The sequence below is a fragment of the Triticum aestivum genome, chromosome 2D (assembly GCF_018294505.1).
Source record: "Triticum aestivum cultivar Chinese Spring chromosome 2D, IWGSC CS RefSeq v2.1, whole genome shotgun sequence".
Classification (NCBI taxonomy): domain Eukaryota; kingdom Viridiplantae; phylum Streptophyta; class Magnoliopsida; order Poales; family Poaceae; genus Triticum; species Triticum aestivum.
This window is the reverse complement of record NC_057799.1, coordinates 209688788-209701994: the sequence shown is the minus strand read 5'-3', so window position 1 is coordinate 209701994 and position 13207 is coordinate 209688788. Positions and strand designations below refer to the sequence as shown.

Sequence of the window (13207 nt, the reverse complement as noted above, 5' to 3'; positions counted from 1 at the left end):
TAATTCGAAGAGACTTGCAAAGATATCAAATCATGCATATAAGAATTCAGAGGAGAACCAAATATTGTTCATAGATAATCTTGATCATAAACCCACAATTCATCGGATCTCGGCAAACACACCGCAAAAAGTATTACATAGAATAGATCTCCAAGAACATCGAGGAGAACTTTGTATTGAGAACCAAAGATAGAGAAGAAGCCATCTACCTAATAACTATGGACCCGAAGGTCTGTGATAAACTACTCACACATCATAGGAGAGGCTATGGTGTTGATGTAGAAGCCCTCCATGATCGAATCCCCCTCCGGCCGATCGCCGGAAAAGGCCCCATGATGGGATCTCACGGTGTAGAAGGTTGCGGCGGTGGAAAAGTGGTTTCGTGGCTCTCCTGGATGTTTTCAGGGTATAAGAGTATATATAGGCGAAAGAAGTAGGTCGGTGGAGCTACGAGGGGCCCATGAGGGTGGGGGAGCGCCTACCCCCCCTAGGCGCGCCCTCCTGCCTCGTGGCCACCTCATTGCGTCTCTCACTTCCACTCCAAGTCTCCTGGATTGCGTTTGTTCCAGAAAAATCCTCGCGAAGGTTTCGTTCCGTTTGGATTCCGTCTAATATTCCTTTTCTGTGAAACACTGAAATAGGCAAAAAAACAGCAACTGGCACTGGGCCTCCGGTTAATAGGTTAGTCCCAAAAATAATATAAAAGAGCATATTCAAGCCCATTAAACATCCAAAACAGATAATATAATAGCATGGAACGATAAAAAATTATAGATACGTTGGAGACGTATCAGACACGTATTACCATGCGAAAAAATTCATACTTACTAGTTAGTTTTAAAGATTCGTAAACATCATGTATCGTGGTTCGGCATATTGGCTTTATACAATATAAATCGCGGCGAGGGTCATTTCAAGGAGCAGCATGGGACCAAGCTGCCAGTGGCATTGATCAACTCACCCCAATGGAAGTAAGAAAATCTTAATTAATTATTATGTTATACTAGCTACAACACCGTTTATTTTGTGAGATAGTAAATGTGTATGTGCAATACACGTTCATATTTGAGAGAAAATTAGTTGCACATTGATATTAGGCAAGATATTAATACCAATAAATTACGTGGATAATCTGGATGTTGATATCTGATATGATATTAACTGCACGCTAAACATGTTTCGCGCTCGTCATTGAAGCAATATAAATCGTTGGATTGACATGATTTGATGGCCGAGATTTGTTAAATCTGCCCCTATGGCTCTTCTTATCTATCTCTATCTCTATATCTATATATCTACTAGTAGACCGCCCGTGCATTGCTACGGGCTACAATACAATGCATATAAATGAATTAAACAAATGACTAAAGTTGTCTTCAAGGTCGAAGCTCATTTCTTTCTTGTATATTTGGGCATGTTTGGACATCAAACGGACAGCCGATAGGCTCTCCAAATTCAGCTGTGTGGACAATCGCTGCAACATAGCTAACACTTTATTTGCAATCAACCACTCTCTTCCCATCACATCCTTTCTTCCTATCATTGTAGCCCAATTGTTGAGCTCCCTCCATAGTCACACATTTCCTCACACCGCCAACCCGTGAACCACGTTGGGGGACACCCAAAGACAACCGTCCTTATCGTCGCCCTCTCGCTAGGAGGGACAAAGAGCGAGTCATAAACATACACATACGTAAGTTAATTCATTATTTCATTAATTGATTACTTAATATGATGTCTTGTATCCTCTACATGGACAAAAAATACAACAAAAATATTATCTTCATTCTACATAATGAAATTGAAAACTTGTGAACAAAATCACAAATAAGTGTTGAAAAGTAAGAAAACATGAGGATCCTTAAATTGGTGATACGATTTACATGATACTAACTCCTTCCCATATACATAGGTCCCCTATCAAAATACTGACAAAAAAGAGAAGTGATTAATGCCCGTCTCATGGGCCTCGCATACTTGGACAGACGATGTAAATGAAATCCATATATTAGCTAATTATAAGGTGCTTCCAATCAAAACAAAACATTTATAAGGGAAGGGGCTACTACAACTTGTACAGTCCTGAGCCACCACGCTGCTAACACACTCATTGTCCAGTGTATGCAAGTCATCTCTTCCTCTCCCCATCACAAGTGACATGTTCAAACTCCAAAGTCGATGGGTTGAATCCTTCAATGCGAAGACACCAAATTTTGAACTCCAAGGTGCAACCCTGCAGCCTTCACATGATGCAGTATATTGGCCAAGGTAGCATACTATCAAATTTAGATCCGATTACATTTTTATACCTCTCATAACATAGAGATTGACAAGATATGATGATTATCACTTGAGAATATATACCAGCAACAAAAACATCCACAAAATATAAACACATGTCACTTTTAAAAAGGTAAAACTTTGAGACACAGCAAAACACTATATGCCTAGATGTAAAAAATGACGAAAGGAGAATAGGAATAAATATGAAGACGTGTAGTATTTGAACCGGAGCTCACATGCTCCTTGATGAACTGTAAAATCCGAAAACACAGTAAAAATATATAAAAAATCTGATTTTTTTATTAAAAATTTATGAAAGTTTTAACTTCTTGCAAATGCTTTTGATGAAATGACATTCGTGTAGGTCTGGGCAAAAAAATCGACGCTCCAAAAGATTTGTTCTCGGAAGCATTTTGGAGCATCGATTTTTTTCTTTTTGTCCAGACCTCCACCAATGTTATTTCATCACCAAAATTTGCAGGAAGTTAAAACTTTCATCGATGTTTAAATCCAGAATTTTTTTTGAATTCTTTAACTAATTTTTTGGATTTTACTGTTCATCAAGGAGATTGTGAACTCGGGATCAAAAGAGCATTTTCGTAAATATGAGTGGAATTAAATAGAGCTAAGAGCTTATGTACATCTGGAGAAGCCAATATTGTAAGTTTAGTGCAAGGAAGTTTCTGCGAAAAATGAAGTTATTTAGTAAAAATGATATCTTTTTACGCCGTGCCGTCCAATCCCCTAACACTCATTATCATGGCTCATCCATATCTTTCGGTTTCAACAGAATAAAGTTACCGCTAATTAGAAGCTCGCCATCTTCCCTGAACATTGCATTGTAATTTCTAGATTGAAATACCTATGAGTTTGCCATTTCTTATGATAAATGTAAATTCTTAATACTGAATGATAATTTTGTTCATAATTCTGCATTAAGTTTCTAAACCAGAATTTTGCATACATACACAAAATAGTTATGTAAATTTTGTTAAGTGACAAAACATGGTAAATATGGAAGATGGTAGAACCTGAAGTACATGATTGGAGATAATTCAAGTGTTTGTAGCCACACATCTCCTCTTCGCGTGAACGGCCTTCGGCGTCGCCAAAGCAATAACCTCTAGCTCATTCTTGGCCATAACCTTCCCACGGTGTGGTACGAGTACGAACCAGTGGCGGAGCCAGAAAATATCTATAAGGGAGGCCAAGTGCTACTAAAACTGGTTGGGGAGGACCAAAGTATTGAAAAATAGATTTTTAGTAGCAAATTAGTACTAATTTTGCCACTGTTCATAGCAAATTACATGCAAAATCATGGTGTTAGGGGGGCCAGGGCCCCTGCAGGTCCCCCCTGTCTCCGCCACTGGGTACGACCTAGTGAGACCAGCTTAGGACTTTGTACAACTAAAATCATTAAGTGGACAGTTGATCAAGCACAAACATAGACATGGAGAGAGAAGAATAAAAATTCTAATATATTCACCTCATTGTACCAATCATCGTCTTCGTATTGTCCGCAATGAACATTTGTTTCACTAGGAAGTGGACCCCCAAATATATTGGCTTGTCTGTCATGAACCCTCGCCACAGATGGATTGCAAGCTATAAATTTAAGTTTTTAGAAAGGAAATGTCATGAGACCATTGCCCGTCAGATCTCCATTGCACCACAGTGAACACATGAGAAGCATCAAACTCACAATGGACTTGCGTGGTTGGTCCATGCATCCGTGGTGGGTTGCTTCTTGGGTCCTCTCATGATAACATTCCCAAACAACCCTCTGCGTCCTCCGGCATGGTTGGCCACATGCCCCTTTCGAGGTCCAGTATTAAGGTTGGCCTTCGGGCTGTGGGTACAAAAATCTATATTAATTGTTAAAAATGCAAAGAAATCATAAATATGATTCATGCATAGACACCTTGCTGGAGAGGACAATCTGACAGAGATGGAAAAGATGTGTGAAGGAGGGATTCTCCTGGCTGTCATTTTCATCGCCAAGGGTGCTAGTATAGGGAGGATATGGAGGAGGTACTCGTGCTCACCGCAGGTGACCATCCCCGACTGACCATGAATCATCTCCTCGCAGTGTGATGGAACTGACCATCCCCAACCGGCCATGAATCGTCCTCGCAGGTGATCGTCCGCGACCAGCCATGGATCATCCTCGTAGTGCGATGGAACTAACCATATACAAATGAATTGAAGTAGCTAGAAAATAAAACTAAAGATATTTTTAAATTAATAATAATAAGTAAGAAGAATGGTGTCAAGGGAGGGAGGCTGGATCTAACGTGCAGCGGAGGGCTGATCATTATGTATATACTTTGGTTGTGTTAAACAGTAGAAATGTTTAAATGTTTGACCAATTTTTGCCGTGTTAAACAGTACATAAATATGACGTATGAGCATGTGCGGCGGAATGCTCACTATGTATATATTTTGGCTGTTCAGCATTGAGAAGATGACACTGATCCAAAATGATTATATCAATTTAGCATCATTTGTTCAGATGATGCGGAAATATTGTGAGTATAGAAATAAGACAAATATGACATATAGTACACTAAATGACGCCTTGAATTTCATAAAAGTCTGTTGGCCAACTAATCAACAACGAAATTCTAAAATCAACCAAGAATTCTACCCTGCACTCAAATCTTCAGTTGACCAAATGATATATATCAAGATGAGAATAATGTACCATGATGCAAAAAAAAGATGGAACCAATATGCTACAGGAAGTTACTGAAACAACAAAGCAAACATGAATTATATCACCTGCGATCTCGTGTAGGTCTGGGCAAAAAAAATCGACGCTCCAAAAGATTTGTTCTCGGAAGCATTTTGGAGCATCGATTTTTTTCTTTTTGTCCAGACCTCCACCAATGTTATTTCATCACAAAAATTTGCAGGAAGTTAAAACGTTCATCGATGTTTAAATCCAGAATTTTTTTGAATTCTTTAACTAATTTTTTGGATTTTACTGTTCATCAGGGAGATTGTGAACTCGGGATCAAAAGAGCACTTTCGTAAATATGAGTGGAATTAAATAGAGCTAAGAGCTAATAGCTTATGTACATCTGGAGAAGCCAATATTGTAAGTTTAGTGCAAGGAAGTTTATGCGGAAAATGAAGTTATTTAGTAAAAATGATATCTTTTTACGTCGTGCCGTCCAATCCCCTAACACTCATTATCATGGCTCATCCATATCTTTCGGTTTCAACAGAATAAAATTACCGCTAATTAGAAGCTCGCCATCTTCCCTGAACATTGCATTGTAATTTCTAGATTGAAATACCTATGAGTTTGCCATTTCTTATGATAAATGTAAATTCTTAATACTGAATGATAATTTTGTTTAATTCTGCATTAAGTTTCTAAACCAGAATTTTGCATACATACACAAAATAGTTATGTAAATTTTGTTAAGTGACAAAACATGGTAAATATGGAAGATGGTAGAACCTGAAGTACATGATTGGAGATAATTCAAGTGTTTGTAGCCAACAATTCTGAACATGTACACACACTGCTGAATTGATAGGAAGCAAAACTCAACGATGGTCTAAGACTTCTCGTCACCAGGCACATCTCCTCTTCGCGTGAACGGCCTTCGGCGTCGCCAAAGCAATAACCTCCAGCTCATTCTTGGCCATAACCTTCCCACGGTGTGGTACGAGTACGAACCAGTGGCGGAGCCAGAAAATATCTATAAGGGAGGCCAAGTGCTACTAAAACTGGTTGGGGAGGACCAAAGTGTTGAAAAATAGATTTTTAGCAGCAAATTAGTACTAATTTTGCCACTGTTCATAGCAAATTACATGCAAAATCATGGTGTTAGGGGGGGGCCAGGGCCCTGCTGGCCCCCCTGTCTCCGCCACTGGGTACGACCTAGTGAGACCAGCTTAGGACTTTGTACAACTAAAATCATTAAGTGGACAGTTGATCAAGCACAAACATAGACATGGAGAGAGAAGAATAAAAATTCTAATATATTCACCTCATTGTACCAATCATCGTCTTCGTATTGTCCGCAATGAACATTTGTTTCACCAAGAAGTGAACCCCCAAATCTATTGGCTTGTCTGTCATGAACCCTCGCCACAGATGGATTGCAAGCTATAAATTTAAGTTTTCAGAAAGGAAATGTCATGAGACCATTGCCCATCAGATCTTCATTGCACCACAGTGAACACATGAGAAGCATCAAACTCACAATGGACTTGCGTGGTTGGTCCATGCATCCGTGGTGGGTTGCTTCTTGGGTCCTCTCATGATAACATTCCCAAACAACTCATCTGCGTCCTCCGGCATGGTTGGCCACATGCCCCTTTCAAGGTCCAGTATTAAGGTTGGCCTTCGGGTTGTGGGTACAAAAATCTATATTAATTGTTAAAAATGCAAAGAAATCATAAATATGATTCATGCATAGACACCTTGCTGGAGAGGACAATCTGACAGAGATGGAAAAGAGGTGTGAAGGAGGGATTCTCCTGGCTGTCATTTTCATCGCCAAGGGTGCTAGTATAGGGAGGATATGGAGGAGGTACTCGTGCTCACCGCAGGTGACCATCCCCGACTGACCATGAATCATCTCCTCGCAGTGTGATGGAACTGACCATCCCCAACCGGCCATGAATCGTCCTCGCAGGTGATCGTCCGCGACCAGCCATGGATCATCCTCGTAGTGCGATGGAACTAACCATATACAAATGAATTGAAGTAGCTAGAAAATAAAACTAAAGATATTTTTAAAATAAATAATAATAAGTAAGAAGAATGGTGTCAAGGGAGGGAGGCTGGATCTAACGTGCAGCGAAGGACTGATCATTATGTATATACTTTGGTTGTGTTAAACAGTAGAAATTTTTAAATGTTTGACCAATTTTTGCCGTATTAAACAGTACATAAATATGACGTATGAGCATGTGCGGCGGAATGCTCACTATGTATATATTTTGGCTGTTCAGCATTGAGAAGATGACACTGATCCAAAATGATTATATCAATTTAGCATCATTTGTTCAGATGATGCGGAAATATTGTGAGTATAGAAATAAGACAAATATGACATATAGTACACTAAATGACGCCTTGAATTTCATAAAAGTCCGTTGGCCAACTAATCAACAACGAAATTCTAAAATCAACCAAGAATTCTACCCTGCACTCAAATCTTCAGTTGACCAAATGATATATATCAAGATGAGAATAATGTACCATGATGCAAGAAAAAAGATGGAACCAATATGCTACAGGAAGTTAGTAAAACAACAAAGCAAACATGAATTATATCACCTAGAGTGGTCATCAACAGTGGCAGCAACTTTTCCTCCAGCGCACTTGGTAATATAGCAGGCAATCTAGACACTCCATGATTAGTTTCCAAATCCATAATTTTAATGAGAAAACAAGAATGGAAGCTACAAAATGTATCCATATCTACCTATGGGCAGGCTCACAGGTACTGCAGATTGTGTCAAAAAATCGTACTCTCTTCCTGTATTATAATTAGTATGTTATTTCTATAAGCAAATTAGGCAGCGGCAGTGCCTCAATAAGAATAATTATGCCATTCAAAAATAATAAGAAGAATCATTATACAGGACATAATGGCATACATGGCAGCATGAAAATCACGGCTCACAAGATTGAGAGATATACATACCAAGAAAAAGACAAAGAAAAGCTGAAGAACCGCACCTGCATACATACCAAGAAAAAGACAAAGAAAAGCTGAAGAACCGCACCTGCATTAGTGCATGGTCCCGAGCACGACACAGATAGAGGAACGCCCTTGAGGTCGGGGCAGAGCGAGAATCCTACCAGGCCAGAGGCATGCTCCAAATCAGGGACGCATGCGTGCATACTAACACCTCCACAAGCTTGTCCGTGCAACCGCAACTTCATTCGCTCTCGCAACTGCTCGGGTCGACGCAGCGTAGGAACATAGTACCACTTGCAACTCTAAGAGCATATCAGATCAGTAGTTAGTTTCATCTTATCACAAAATTCTAAACTAACAAGTGCCTACACATCTCTCCATCTCCGTAAACAAATCACATCATAGGAACATACCATCTAGTATGAAACTTCAGACAGGGAAATAGATTGAAATTAAATTCCAATCCGGGTGGCTGCCGCCTCTAAGATATCCACCCTTACAAACGACCAATCCTCTAATTTTTTTTGTTGCAAACTGCACTAAAGAGCTTTTTGAATCGCGTGGTCGATCAAAAGGCCCTGGAAAAAAATCCCAAACAATATCAATTGATAGATGTGCAGACGTGAACATAGTTGAAGGGGCGGGGGAAGACGAACCAGCGGTAGTCTTCTCTTTGTGATCATTTGCGTAGCCACCTTCTTGACCTCATCTTCTGTGAGCATCCCATCAATGTTCATGTTCCACCTGTTAATGTGAGACACCCAAAAGAAAAATTTCATCAGTATGTTAGATTGACTTAAACTGAACATAGCTTAGTCCAAGATGTGGTCAGTAATCTCCGTCTAGACCTCTCTGAGCTGATCCTTGTTAATGCCTTCATCTGGCTCAATGTTCCTTTGCCTCGACATATCCCAAACAGCTTGTCAGCAAACTCCTTGGAGTTCTCCATGCCTTGGATCTGAGAAGCATGCCCATTAGAAAGTTTAACAATTAAATGGCACTGCAAAAGTAATTAGAAAGTCTAACACATTTGCACAATTACTGTATCATGAAACCTGTAAAAACTCAGTTACTGGACGAGCATACAAACTGAAAATCCTACTGTTTTATACAATCTTCACATTCCATTCATCAAGCAGATAGTAGCAATCATTCTAATAAATGGAATCAAAACTTGGAGACTCCCAATTACGAAAAGCACAAGTGTTGAACAAAATGAGATGGAACATACATGGCGTAATTTGTTCTGCCCAATTCACCCAAAGTAACCGGTCGGTGATACAATCAGTTGTAGCAGTTAAGCAGCTAACAGATCTATTTAATTAACTGCAAAGAGGAGAGAGCATTCGAACCAGCGGTAGTCTTCTCTTTGTGATCTATCCTGCACTGCGATTGACCCAGAAATACTTGGAGATGGTGCAGCCTTATGGCTGATGGATCTATTCACATAAACAGAGAATACTCACCGTGTGGCCCGGATGAACATCAACATGTCCTCGCCGGCTACCACTCGCATGCACCTGGCCGCTGCCTGTGCCATGCTCACGCCCACCATTGTCGTGAGCATCGACCACGCGCCCTGCTGCGAGCGGCCTTGCGCTGTCGCCTGCCGCGCCCTCTGGTAGGCCCACAGCCCGTCGGTCGCCGTCACCGTCGGATATACGTGTGGAGCACCAGCAAGGACGAGGATGGGACTGCAAGAGGAAGAGGAGGCATCACCGTCGGAGATAGAGGTGGCTAGGGTTAGCCACGGGGCCGCACATGGGGCCAGAACAGCGAGGCGGCTGCATATGTTGGAAATAGGAGATCTCGTCGGAGTCGGTAGCGACATGGGGGCACCAATCGACGGCGGAGGCGGCCGATAGTGGACACCGACAGCGATGCACGCGCACCAAAGAGAGATGTAAAAGGGAAAGAGGCCAGCGAACCAGAAATAGAGAGGGATGGCGATCTCAGAGGTCGATGGCGGCGATCTTGGACCTCGGCGGCAGCGATCTTGGACCTCGACCGCAACGCGATCACGCCCTGCCCTGCCCTCGGGTTCCGCGAGGCGGCGGCGTCCCACGAGTAGGGTGCCTTGGAGGTCGGCGGAGGAGGAAGACGGTGCGGCGGCGGCTCCTCCCGGACCTCGGTGGCGGCGGCTCCTCTCGGATCTCGGCGATGGTGAAGGGCTGTCGCCGCTGGGGCGTCCCGAGGATCGACCTGGGAAACAGATCGAGGGGAGCCCCGTCGAACCTGCGTGCGATTCGTTTGTGTTTTTTTCGCTGGTTAATTTTCGTAGGTTTTTTCACTGGTTAATTTTCGTAGATTTTATTTGCTTCACTTCGTGGATGGTTTTTCACTCATGATGCGAGGGTGTGGGGGCGGGCGGGGGACTCGGCAGGAGTTTTTTTTTGGTTCTACGCGGTTGAGCGTTAGGTGGGAGCAGGTACCAAAAAAACCATGGTAGGTGGTACGTTCACTCCGACTCAAGGGAGACAGTAGATTGATTAGAAATTCATTCTTGCTTCCTGTCGCATTGTCCACCTGTCTTGTTTCCTCGCAGCTCCACCTTCCCCTGCAGCAACAGCCAAACCCTAAAACACCGAGCTCCTCTGCATCTCAGCGGGAAAGATAGAGAGATCGGATTGCATCTCACAAGCACACTTTAAAACAGGAGTTGATGGATGGCATCCCTAGCCGAACCCTAGTAACAATTGTGTATTATTGATTGGCACAATCAAAACCTAACTAACAACCACCTTTTAGTCTCAGTAGATCTATAGATGTTGCATCCCACTTCACGTCCTAAGATTGTCTACAAAAACTTCACGTCTTAAGTGACAGAAGCACAAAGGCTTCCATCAACAAAATAATTTTTTCATAACAAAATCTCTGCTATAAAGGATGCAACTATGACGGAGATATGCCTCTGTGTTTACCTTACATCATCAGAAGTTCAAAATTAATGCTAGATTTATTTTTTATAGAGAGATGCTAGATATGATAATACAACAATAGTAAATGCCACATGATCCATTTGTGCAATGTCTGCCCTCCAATTCTTATTTAAGTGCTGGAATTAAAAGGGCAAAGCAGTGGGACATCACCACCCACCCATTAATTTTTTTGGATATTAACAATATGACTTTAAGGGGGAAAATCCTCACTGAACAGTAAGCTCCCATTGCTAATCTAATAAAAATAATTGATCAAAATATGCAGGTTCATCGAATATAGTCTGCCGCAATCAAAAGATGAAATAAACAGCAGCGGCATTGCATTAGGGAGGTTCGTTGCGTACATACCAGATGTACTCGGCGACGACCACGGTAGTCTCAATGGCGAGGGCCAGAACCTTCAACCCAGATGCTCCTCCCGACGCCCCACACCCTTGCTGCCGCCGACTTCGTGTGGATGGCTTACTTGTCCTGCACCATGAATTGGCACTAACAAAGATTTTACTTATAGGAAACAAATTTACCATAATGTGAAAGCACTGTAATTATGCGGCATAGCAGGACATTGACTTTATGCTTGCAGATAACTGATCTATCTTAACGATAGAGCCCCAACCAGATTACTGATCTATCTTAACTCTCAAGTATTAACTTATTAAATGTACAATTCAGATGCAAGTGCAGTAGATTACTGCAGTTTAGCACTAACTGTACAACCAACAATTAAGATTTCAGAGGGCAAGCACTATAGAATAGCATATGCTACCTTCACATCGGGTCCATGAGGTGTCGTGCAGCCACTCTGCGAAACCGACAGGCTCAGCCACGGTATGGAGCACACTTATCTTCAAATCCCGACAATCAACATCGTCGCCACACTGGAAGATGCCAAGACAATTCTGAACCTGACGTCCTGACCCGATGGCTTACGATTTTGCTGTTCTTTAATCTCTACATCCCAAATCAACTCTGGATCAACCAAAACAATAAAAAAATATTAGTAAATACTAAAAGGGAAATTAATGGCCGAATTTGGATATTTCTATATGCATCAGACATGCAAAAGTAGTGATTCTAGGCACATGAATCGTACATTTGCATGCTTGGACGGACTGGTTGCATCAAAGATAATTAAGCTCTCAGTGTTAGCAAGTATAATGCTTAAATACTGGCAGAATCATGTTCCTCACGCATGGTGTTGCAATATTGCTTTTGGCCTCTAGCTCGTCTTCCCATCGTCCTGCACACATGCTAGTTCAACCAAAACAGCCGAGATGAGACAGCAAGGAAGCGGGTCAGTGTTGTACCTCAAGGATTTTCCTTCTGAACAAATTCAGCAAAATAGATTACCTGGCATATAATCACCGCTCCCAAGGTCCAAAGGCACAGGAGACGGCGACCGGGACCTTCGCAAGAGGCCGGTCGTGGTGGCGGTCAGACGTCGATCCCGCAGCTCGGCAAAAGGTGGCCATGGCTCGCGAGGCGCAAGTGCGCAGTGCAGTTAGGGCATCACGGATCGAGGAGGTTGAGGAGGAGGCGCGACGCTCGCGCCACAGACGACCGGTGACGGACCAGAGTTGGCGGAAGGAGAGGGCCATGAATCGGGGCGAGCTGCGGCCGCGGATGAACAAGGGTTGGAGAGAGAAGGAGGAGAACGGAGAGGAAACAGGAGGCGGGTAGGTTGCGCGAGATCGCCGGTGTGGCCCTCATCGGCGGCGGGGCTCCCGGCCAGATCCACGTATGGTGGGGTGGGGGCTCTGGCAGGAGGTAGGGAGACGGAACCGCCCCGCCGCTGCCGTCCCTGGGCGCGGCGCGGCTTCGCCGGCCGGCCCTCCGGCAGTGGCGTTGCGGGGAGCGGTGGGGGCGGAGCGGGCCTTGGGCGGCAGCGCGGAGCGTGGCGGCTGGGCAAACCCTAGCGTTGTTTGAGATCGAGGGGAGCCTCGTTCCCGTCGGAGCTCGAGGGATTTTTTCGTTGGTTTTTCTTCCTAGGCTTTTTGTCGTTCGATTCTCTGGCGTGCGAGGGGCATCGCTCCTTTCTAAGGTGGGTTTTGGTTCTCCGGTTTTGGTTGAGATTTTTTGTCGAGGTGGGAGGTGGGAGTGAGGACGGAAAAAAACCGGACAAAATTGGTGGGACGAAAATAAACCCGGAACGGAGACTACCAACTGAGACATTAGGAGTAGAGATATATACAACCTAAAAGAAACGTAACGTTTTGTCTCCCCTCTTTTTTCGTCCCACCTTTCGTTCACCCCTCCACGAACCCTCACCCCCATCGATTTTTCTTGCCCTTACATCGATTTTCCTCCCCCTTCCAT

General features: G+C 43.1%; 1 long non-coding RNA gene across 20 annotated transcripts; it reads right to left on the bottom strand.

Moving 5' to 3' along the window:
- Positions 1-1813: 1813 nt before the first annotated feature.
- Positions 1814-12911, bottom strand: LOC123052598 (uncharacterized). 20 transcript variants are annotated; one of them, XR_006424802.1, is made up of 16 exons: positions 12242-12911; positions 11985-12142; positions 11658-11860; positions 11240-11362; positions 8801-8910; positions 8609-8696; positions 8366-8530; positions 8038-8254; positions 7734-7787; positions 7586-7650; positions 6848-6985; positions 6504-6667; positions 6288-6406; positions 4329-4466; positions 3986-4132; positions 3209-3888 (listed from the first exon to the last, which is right to left on the bottom strand). It is a non-coding gene; the product is annotated as an uncharacterized lncRNA (long non-coding RNA). The 20 variants fall into 20 exon arrangements; XR_006424798.1 differs by adding an exon at positions 1815-2240 and having other exon boundaries at positions 3315-3478; positions 3770-3888; positions 6848-8254; XR_006424801.1 differs by having other exon boundaries at positions 7734-8254.
- Between the last annotated feature and the right edge of the window lie 296 nt (positions 12912-13207).